Source organism: Hypanus sabinus, chromosome 14, assembly GCF_030144855.1.
Source record: "Hypanus sabinus isolate sHypSab1 chromosome 14, sHypSab1.hap1, whole genome shotgun sequence".
Taxonomy (NCBI): domain Eukaryota; kingdom Metazoa; phylum Chordata; class Chondrichthyes; order Myliobatiformes; family Dasyatidae; genus Hypanus; species Hypanus sabinus.
The window spans coordinates 23,547,728-23,556,449 of record NC_082719.1 but is presented as its reverse complement, the minus strand read 5'-3'; positions in this window follow the sequence as shown (position 1 = coordinate 23,556,449).

Sequence of the window (8,722 nt, the reverse complement as noted above, 5' to 3'; positions counted from 1 at the left end):
GTTTCAGAAGAGCTGGCCAGTTTTGATGCAAGCAATGAAATCAGGTTAACTGGCATCTTTAAAAAATATAATAACGATCCAGAAAGCTGCAACTGCTCAGATGGAAGATGTCCTTCAAGTGACCGTAGGCCTCATTAACGCAATGCAGGAGATCAGGGAGAGATGAGTCAGAGTGGGAGTGATATACAGAATTAAAGTGTTAGGCAACTAGAAACTCACAGTTACCCCTGTAGGCTGAAGCATAAACCCGGCAAAGTGTTCACTCCCTCTCCAAGTGGCTTCTCCAATTTAGAGGAGACCATACTGTGAGCAATAGATCACTTTCTGAAGGAAAAAATGGTGAAAATGGATATTTTGCATCTCTCTGAATCACATGGAAATATGATACAAGAAAGAGAGAGGTTAGTGGAGATAAAAGAGCAGAAATAATAGTCTAAGCTTTTGTGAAGGAAATGGTGTCTTTGAATACTGAAATGGGAAGGGGTGGGAAGATGATTCTAATGTTTGAATTCCATTAATGGTGACAGGAATTGTAATGGGTGATCCTCTGAATGAAGAGGCAGTTGGGTAAAACATGAATACCAAAGGATCTCAATCTCAGTGATGCACCATCAATAACTCACTCTGAGACGTAAGGCGAGATATCGGCTTTTATTGACTGGAAGAAGGAACCAGAAGTGAGTGACCATCATACTACGTCCTGGAGACTGAGGCCGAGCATCAGGCCTCAGATCGTCTTTATACAGGGGCCTGTGGGAGGAGCCACAGGAGCAGTCAGCAGGGGGCGTGTCCAGACAGGCACAAGTAGTTCACCACACTCAGGGAGATGGGGTTAAGAGTAGAGATGCAAGAAACAGATGAGATTTGGTCAAAGGTTTTGTTAAAAGGGTAAAATCAGTCAAGGAAGAAGGAAGATACTTCAGAGGCACCTGGATAGACATACCAAATGTCCTCTTTCTTTAAGAATCCTGGTTTCCCTTCTGCCATCATCAATGATGCCCTCACCCGCATCTCCTCCATTTTCCACACTTCAGCCCTCACCCCATCCTCCCGTCACCACAACAGGGACCGTGTCCCCCTTGTCCTCACTTATCACCCCACCAGCCTCCGGATCCAGCATATTATCCTCCGAAACTTCCGCCACCTTCAACAGGACCCCACCACTAAGGACATCTTTCCCTCTCTACCCCTCTTTGCTTTTCGCAGGGATCGTTCCCTCCGTGACTGCCTGGTCCACTCGTCCCTCCCCACAGAACTTCCACCTGGTACATATCCCTGCAAGCATAAGTGCTACACCTGTCCCTACACCTCCTCTATTACCACCATTCAGGGCCACAAACAGTCCTTCCAAGTGAGGCAACACTTCACTTACGAGTCTGTTGGGGTCATCTACTGTATCCGGTGCTCCCGGTGCGGCCTCCTCTACATTGACGAGACCCGACGCAGATTGGGGGACCGCTTCGTCGAGCTCCTATGCTCAGTCCGCCACAACAGACAAGATCTCCCGGTTGCCACCCACTTCAACTCTCCTTCACATTCCCATTCGGATATGTCCATACATGGCCTCCTCTACTGCCATGATGAGGCCAAACTCAGGTTGGAGGAACAACACCTCATATACCGTCTGGGTAGTCTCTGGCCCCTTGGCATGAACATTGAATTCTCCACCTTCTGGTAATTCCCTCCCTCTCCCTTCCCCATCCCACCTTCACTCTGTCTCCTCCTCTAACTACCTATCACCTCTCATGACTCTGCCTTCTTCTACTACCCGTAGTGCTTTCCCCTTAGACTCCTTCTTCACCTCTCCTGCTTATCCCCTCCCTGCTTCCCCTCCCCCACCCCTTGATCTTTCCTCTGATTGGTTTTCCACCCTCCCCCCACCTTCTTTATAGTGCCCCTGCCTCCTCCTTCTTTAGTCCTGACGAAGGGTCTCGATCCGAAACGTTGACTGCTTCTTTCAACAGATGTTGCCCAACCTGCTGAGTTCATCCAGCTTTTTCATCTTCACCTGTATAGAAATTATTTTTATCAAGCCAGAGACGGAGGAATTTTGTCACCTCAGATGAGAAAGTGACAATGGGGATTTCTGCTTACAAATGTAGAGAAGGAAGCAAGTGAAGTCTACTTGTTAATTTAGATTCAGAATCAGAATCAGGTTTCATATCACCAGCATATATCATGAAATTTGTCTTCTTGTGGCAGCAATACACAATAATTAAAAAAGCTATAAATTACAATAAGGAATATATGAAAAAGTAAGTAAGTAGTTAAAATTGGGTATATGGGTTCATTATCCATACAGAAATCTGATGGGAGAAGGGAACAAACTGTTTTCAGGGGCTCTTTTATCTTTTGCTTGATGGTAGCAATGAGAAAAGGGCATGCCTTTGGTGATGTGGTCCGTAATGATGGATGCAGCTTTCATGAAGTATCAACTTTTGCAGATGCCCTTAATGCAAGGGAAGCTGGTTCTCGTAATGGAGCTGCCCAAGTTTGCAACCCTTTGCACCTTTCTCAAATCCTGCGTAGTGGCCCTTCCATACCAACCTGATGCAACTAGTTAGAAAGGTCTCCATGCTACATCTGTAGAAATTTTCAAGAGTCTTTGGTGGCATATCAAGTCTCCTCAAACTCCTACTGAAATATAGCTGCTGTTGTCCCTGCTTTGCAATTGTATCAATATGTTGGTCCAGGATAAATCTTCAGAGATGTTGACACCAAGGAACTTGAAACTGTTCACTCATTTCACTGCTGATCCCTAATGAGGACTGATCTGTCTCCTTGACTTCCTGAAATCCAAAATCATTTCCGTGGTCTTATTGATTGTTGTTGAGACAGCACTCAACCAGCTGATCTCTGAAAGTTTGCTAACAATTGTTGTGCCATCAGCACATTTATAGATGATGTTTGAGCTGTGCCTCATCAAAAAATCATGGGTGTAGAGAGAGCAGAGCAGTGGGCTAAGCATGCATCCTTGAGGTACACCAATGTTGATTCTCAGTGAGGAGGAGATTTTATTTCCAATCCGCACAGACAGTGGTCTCCCGATGAGGAAGTCAAGGATCCAGTTGCAGAAGGAGGTACAGAGGCCCAGATTTTGGAGCTTTTGATTAGTACTGAGTATATGATGGTGCTGAACACTGAGCTGTAATCAATAAACAGCATCCTGGTATTACTATTGTCCAAGTGATCAAGATGAATGAAGAGCCGGTGAAATTTCATCTGGTGTAGATCTATTTTGGTGACAGGCAAATTGCTGAAGTTTCAGGTTCTTGCTTAGACAGGGTTTGATTCTGGATGTCTAAACTTTTGAAGCACTTTATCACAATAGATGAAAGTGCAACTGGGAGATAGTCATTGTGGCTGTCTGTCCAGCTCATCTTGGGCACTGTCACCCTTTAGAAACAGGAAGGGATCTCTGAATGCAACAGTGAGAGATTGAAGCCCTTAGTGAAGCTGGCAGTGTGACGAAACTGTGAATAGTAGATGTGAACCTTCTAATAGTAAACAAGTGTGTGGTGGAGGTCTATGAGTCTAATTTGGTAGAGATGGTCAGTAGATAGATGGAGGAGGTAATATCTGTAACATTTGGCTTGCATTACAAAATGCATTCACTGCTCTTGGTTGGTGCTGGAATCAGTTGCAAATGTTATTTTAAGAGGCATGTAAGCAGACACTTGTATTGGCAAGCTATGGAAGGGTATGGTCCTACTGCAAGCTAATGCGATTAGCATAGTCAAATGAAGGTCAGCATGGATGTTGTGGGTTGAAAAGCCCAGTTCTATGTTGTATTGTCTCTATGGCTCTCTGACAAGTGTGAGATCACTGAACTTCATGCTCTATTGCCCATCTGTCTACACTCTTGGTCTGGTATAGGCATCTGGACTTCTCCAGGTCCTCAACATCTTCTTTCCCACCACAGCTTTCACACATGAAACATCCAAGAAGCTGCAGCCTGGAAATAGTGTGACTGAACAATTCTACCCCTTTCCTTACCCCAGATCAGATCCATTCTCAGAGATATGACCAACATATCCTGCACATTAGGAGGTACAGGTTGCCTTTAACTAGTTCTGGATACTTGATATGGTGGTATCCAACTGTCATCAGTCTGATTAGTGTTGACTGACTCTTCACTCCAGGAAGTGGTGAGGCAACAAGAAGTTGACTTACCTCTTTACCTCTTTTATTTCAGTTAACATACTGTATGCAGTTAAAGATACACAACCTTCTAGGCACCTTTTGGGGGGTGGGGGGGGGGTGGAATTGGTGACAGCTATCAATTTAGATCATTTTAAATTTGAGCCAATATTTTAATGCACTGAGTCCTCACACAACTTTTAATTACCACTTAAATGTTGATACAATATTGTGCCCATTCATTTTTCCCATTAATGATGAAAAGAAGGGTTTATTTTATATTGCTCGATTAAATATGTGTGATAACAAGGACTTCAACAATAGGCACTTTCTCCTGCATTTGGAGCAGCCACTATTCTCTTAACTTTACCATTTCCCACGCTTCTCTAAAGTTTCTAAAACTGACCCTTGTTTTTTTCTAATCATGAACAATATTCCTTTTTTTTGCAATTGAACGTAATCACAAAGGTCTCAAATGTAACACTTACCCAAAAGGCTGGTAAATGTCTAGGGGAAACAGAGTTCCAGCCACTCACCAACCCACCTCCCGTACACGCAGGTGCTGTGAGAATCGAGTTTATGCCTCGCACCCGCCCACAGTATCAAATCCACAACAAATACCGTTATGAAATACACTTTAAAGAGTTTACTAAAATTAAAAGAGTAGTAGGCAATACAATATATATATATATATATGTAAAAGGAAAAAAACAAAAGGCGCCAACTTATCAAAGTTCAGTCTGTTTAGTGCACTCGTTGGAGCTCAATCAATGAACCAATCGACCCATCCAGGCGTCGCACCTGGGACCACCCCGGTGGTCTTACAAGCAGTCCAGCACACGTCCACCTTCCTCGGCCTCCCCACACACCCAAAAACCCACGAAAACCCCTCCCCCAAGTTCCCAGCATCACAAGACACAATAACATTCCCCATTGATTAACAAATGAATACAATTACCTTATCAGCCATTCTAAAGCGAAACAATGGCGAGAGAAACACTTATCCAACAAAGAAGCATTCCTGCTTGTAACAAACCAAAGAAGCCATTTTGAGTAACATACACAGGACATTGTACACAAATTTGGGCCATTAAAACCCAGAAAATGTTCTGGCATTAGCTGCACTCTTCTGTTAGTTGGTTTAAGGCCTTCAGGAGATTTCGCTGATAAGAGGGAAGAGACAGCAGTACAACCCAACGTACAACTGGTTTCAAGACAAAAGTGTATAGATAGGTGGAGCTGTTGACATAAAGAGTTGTCCTGTGCCATCGGTTGATTTTGATATGCTGGTGAAATGGCTGAGAAATAGAAAATGCTTAATATAGATAAATACACAGTTAACCATTTTGAAATACTAATGAGGCAAGGATATACATGCACAATAAGGTCCTTGGATATACTGATGACAGAGTGTGCAACTCCAAAGATCTTTGGAAATTTCGGTGCAGGTGGATAAGGTGTTTAGAGAAGACATAGTGATGCTGGACTTCATTCATCATGGTATTGTATAGAACAGCAGGGAAATAATTCTCAAACTTGCAAAATATTTTTAGACTTCAGCTGGAGAGATATTCTGGTCATCATTATAGAAAAGATGTGATAATACTGGAGAAGGTGAAGAGGTGATGCACCAGGACGCTGCCTGGCATGCAACAGTTTAGCTATGAAGAGAGACTGGAGTGGTTTGGTTTATTCCCTCTGGAGAAGAGGACATTTAAAGAGGACGTGACTGAGGAAGATAAAATTATGAGGGGTCCACAGACAGGGGAGACTGCAGATAAAGTTTTCCCCATATCAGAGACAAATAAAAGTGGAGGGCATGGATATATAGTCGGCCCTCCTTATCCGCAGGGGATTGGTTCTGGGACCCCCCCGCGGATACCAAAATTTGCAGCTGCTCAAGTCCCTTATTTAACATGTATCAGTGCGGTGGTCTTTAGGACCCAGTGGAACCCCAGACTTTATTTAACATGTCTCCATGCGGTGGACATTAGGACCTGGCGGCGCAGCTCTGAATCTGCAGTGTTTCTGTTCATGAAAATAATCACGATCACGATTGAAAATAAGGTGGAAGTAATAAAGTGATGGGAAAGAGGTGAAACACCATCGGTCATTGGAAAAGCATTAGGCTACAGTCGGTCAATGATCGGAACCATTTTAAAGGAGAATGTGAAAGGCCCTGCCCCGATGAAAGGTGCAATTATTACTAAGCAACGCAGTGGTTAAATTATTGATATATGTATGTTTCTTGTGTTTTATATGCATAGAAAGGTAAAACATGTACTATATACTAAGAAAAACATTTGACTAACTGACACTAAATAATACCGGATGTACCTGTTCCGACTTCAAATCTGACTTGAAGACGGGCTCAGGAATGGAACTCATTCATAATCTGGGGACTGCCTGTACTTTTAAGTCATTTCTAGATTACTTATAATACCTAATACAATGTAAATGCTATGTAAATAGTTGTTATACTGTATTGTTTAGGGAATAATGACAAGAAGAATAGTCTGCACATGCTGAAGCAACGAGTGCTGGAGAGAGAACTTCTGAGGTTTCCTAATCCGTGGTTGGTTGAATCTGTGCATATGGAATCTGCGGATAAGGAGGGCCGACTGTAGTAAGAAAGTTAGAAAGGATCTGAGGGGATCTTTTTCACCCAGAGAGGGTAGATACCTGGAATACATACCTGAGGGAGTGGTGGAAGCAGTCACTGACAAAATTTTAAGTCTAGTAAACCACCGTCAAATGCTGAACGATTGGATTAATACAGATGGTACCCACTGGTTAATATGGGTATGGATGGTCTATTGCCATGCTGTATGACTCTGTAACTCAATGAACATAGGGTATGATCAAAAACCAGCCAAATTCAATGCTTTTCAATTGGAAGCTATCCTTCTGTAGCCACATTGTCGATTGGATGAGAAGGAAACAGTTCACTCAGTTTTGAAATTCTGATGCTTTGGGGAATCATATCTATTGGTTCATTTTTTGTCAGAGTGCAGAGGGACTGGGTTGCAAGCCATATCAGTTATGAGATCTTGTACTCACCCAAATGACGTGCCTGAGAAGGGCCCTTATGCACGCAGCTTAGTTGTTAAATTTCATATGCAAGCTCTTTTGCCCATTAGTACAATGCAATGCTGCTCACAAAAGCTTCTTAAGACAATCCAGTCTATTTGTCATCCATTAAGCCTTAGTAAAAGAAATACCCTCTTAATGTGATTTAAATATTGGCCTACTTATTCCCCTCTCTAGACCATACTTATTCCCCTCTCTTCCTAGACTCTACATCTACTCCAATTACCACTTCCTTCTCCTTCACTCCATGCCACCCACAAACCCTGATTTTGTGGCCTTTAAACAAACTCTGAGCTCATTCTTCCTGCTGCCCCAGCTACCAGGAAGTTGCCTCCAAAGGTTACAAGTCAGTCTGCAATTCACTATTAAACTTGGTGCTCTGCAGAAATGCATTGGAAAGTATGTTTGCAAAGTTAACTTTTAGTTATATAAATTTAGGATGATACTACAAAGTCAGAATGAATCAGACTCTTTTGAATCAGCCCTTGTTTGTGGATAATGTTTTACCTTGGCCTTCGTCTAGGTTTTCAAGATGTTGATGTCCCCTTCCCTGAAGTTAGTGTTCAGCTGCTGTGTTTAGTACTAAAGACAATAGTCTAGACTCAATGACAATTCAGTAGCTGTACCAACGATCCCAAACATTATATAACATAAAGAAAATGAGCTTAACAGAGATGACCATGAATTGTAAACAATTAGGACAAAGCATTCAATGGTTCAGATAAGAAAAAAAACAATAACATGCAAGATTTTTTTCTTGATAATAACCCTGGTAAGTAGTTCAGCAATATTGATGAAGAGTCTAGGTTCTTATCTCAATCCATTATTAGCCAGCTCCAGTTTGCTGCTAATGGAACAATAGGTCAAGCAACTGATGAAGAAGAAACTGGGGTTAGTCATCCCATTCCTAATGCTATCCTACAGTCCCTATTAACTTTGCATCAAAGGAGAGGGGCAAGTAAGGTCTAGACTTCAATGATCTCATTCCTCAAAGTAGATGACTTTAGTAATCAATATATAGAGGTACCAGCTAGAGAAATTGTGATACGAAATCTCCTGTCAGGAAATGAGACAGGACAGGTGACAAAATTGCTTGTAGGAGAAAGTTGTTTTTTTTTGGCAATGATGTGCTTGTTAAGTGGGAGGCCTTTGGAAGTGAAATTTTGAGAGTACAGACTTGGTATGTTCCTCTCAGAATAAAAGCAAGAGTAACAGGTTTTGGGAACCTTGGTTTTCAAGAGATGTTGAGGTCCATGTTAAGAAGAAGGAGGAGTTGCATAGCAAGAATAGGCACCAAGGAAAAAATGAGGTACTTGAGGAGTGTAAGAAATGCATTAGAACAATTAAGAAGGACATTAGGAGAGCTAAACAAAAAGGCAAGAGGTTGCTCTGGCAGACACGGTATACAGACAGACAGACAGACATACTTTATTGATCCCGAGGGAAATTGGGTTTCGTTACAATCACATCAACCAAGAATAGTGTAGAAATA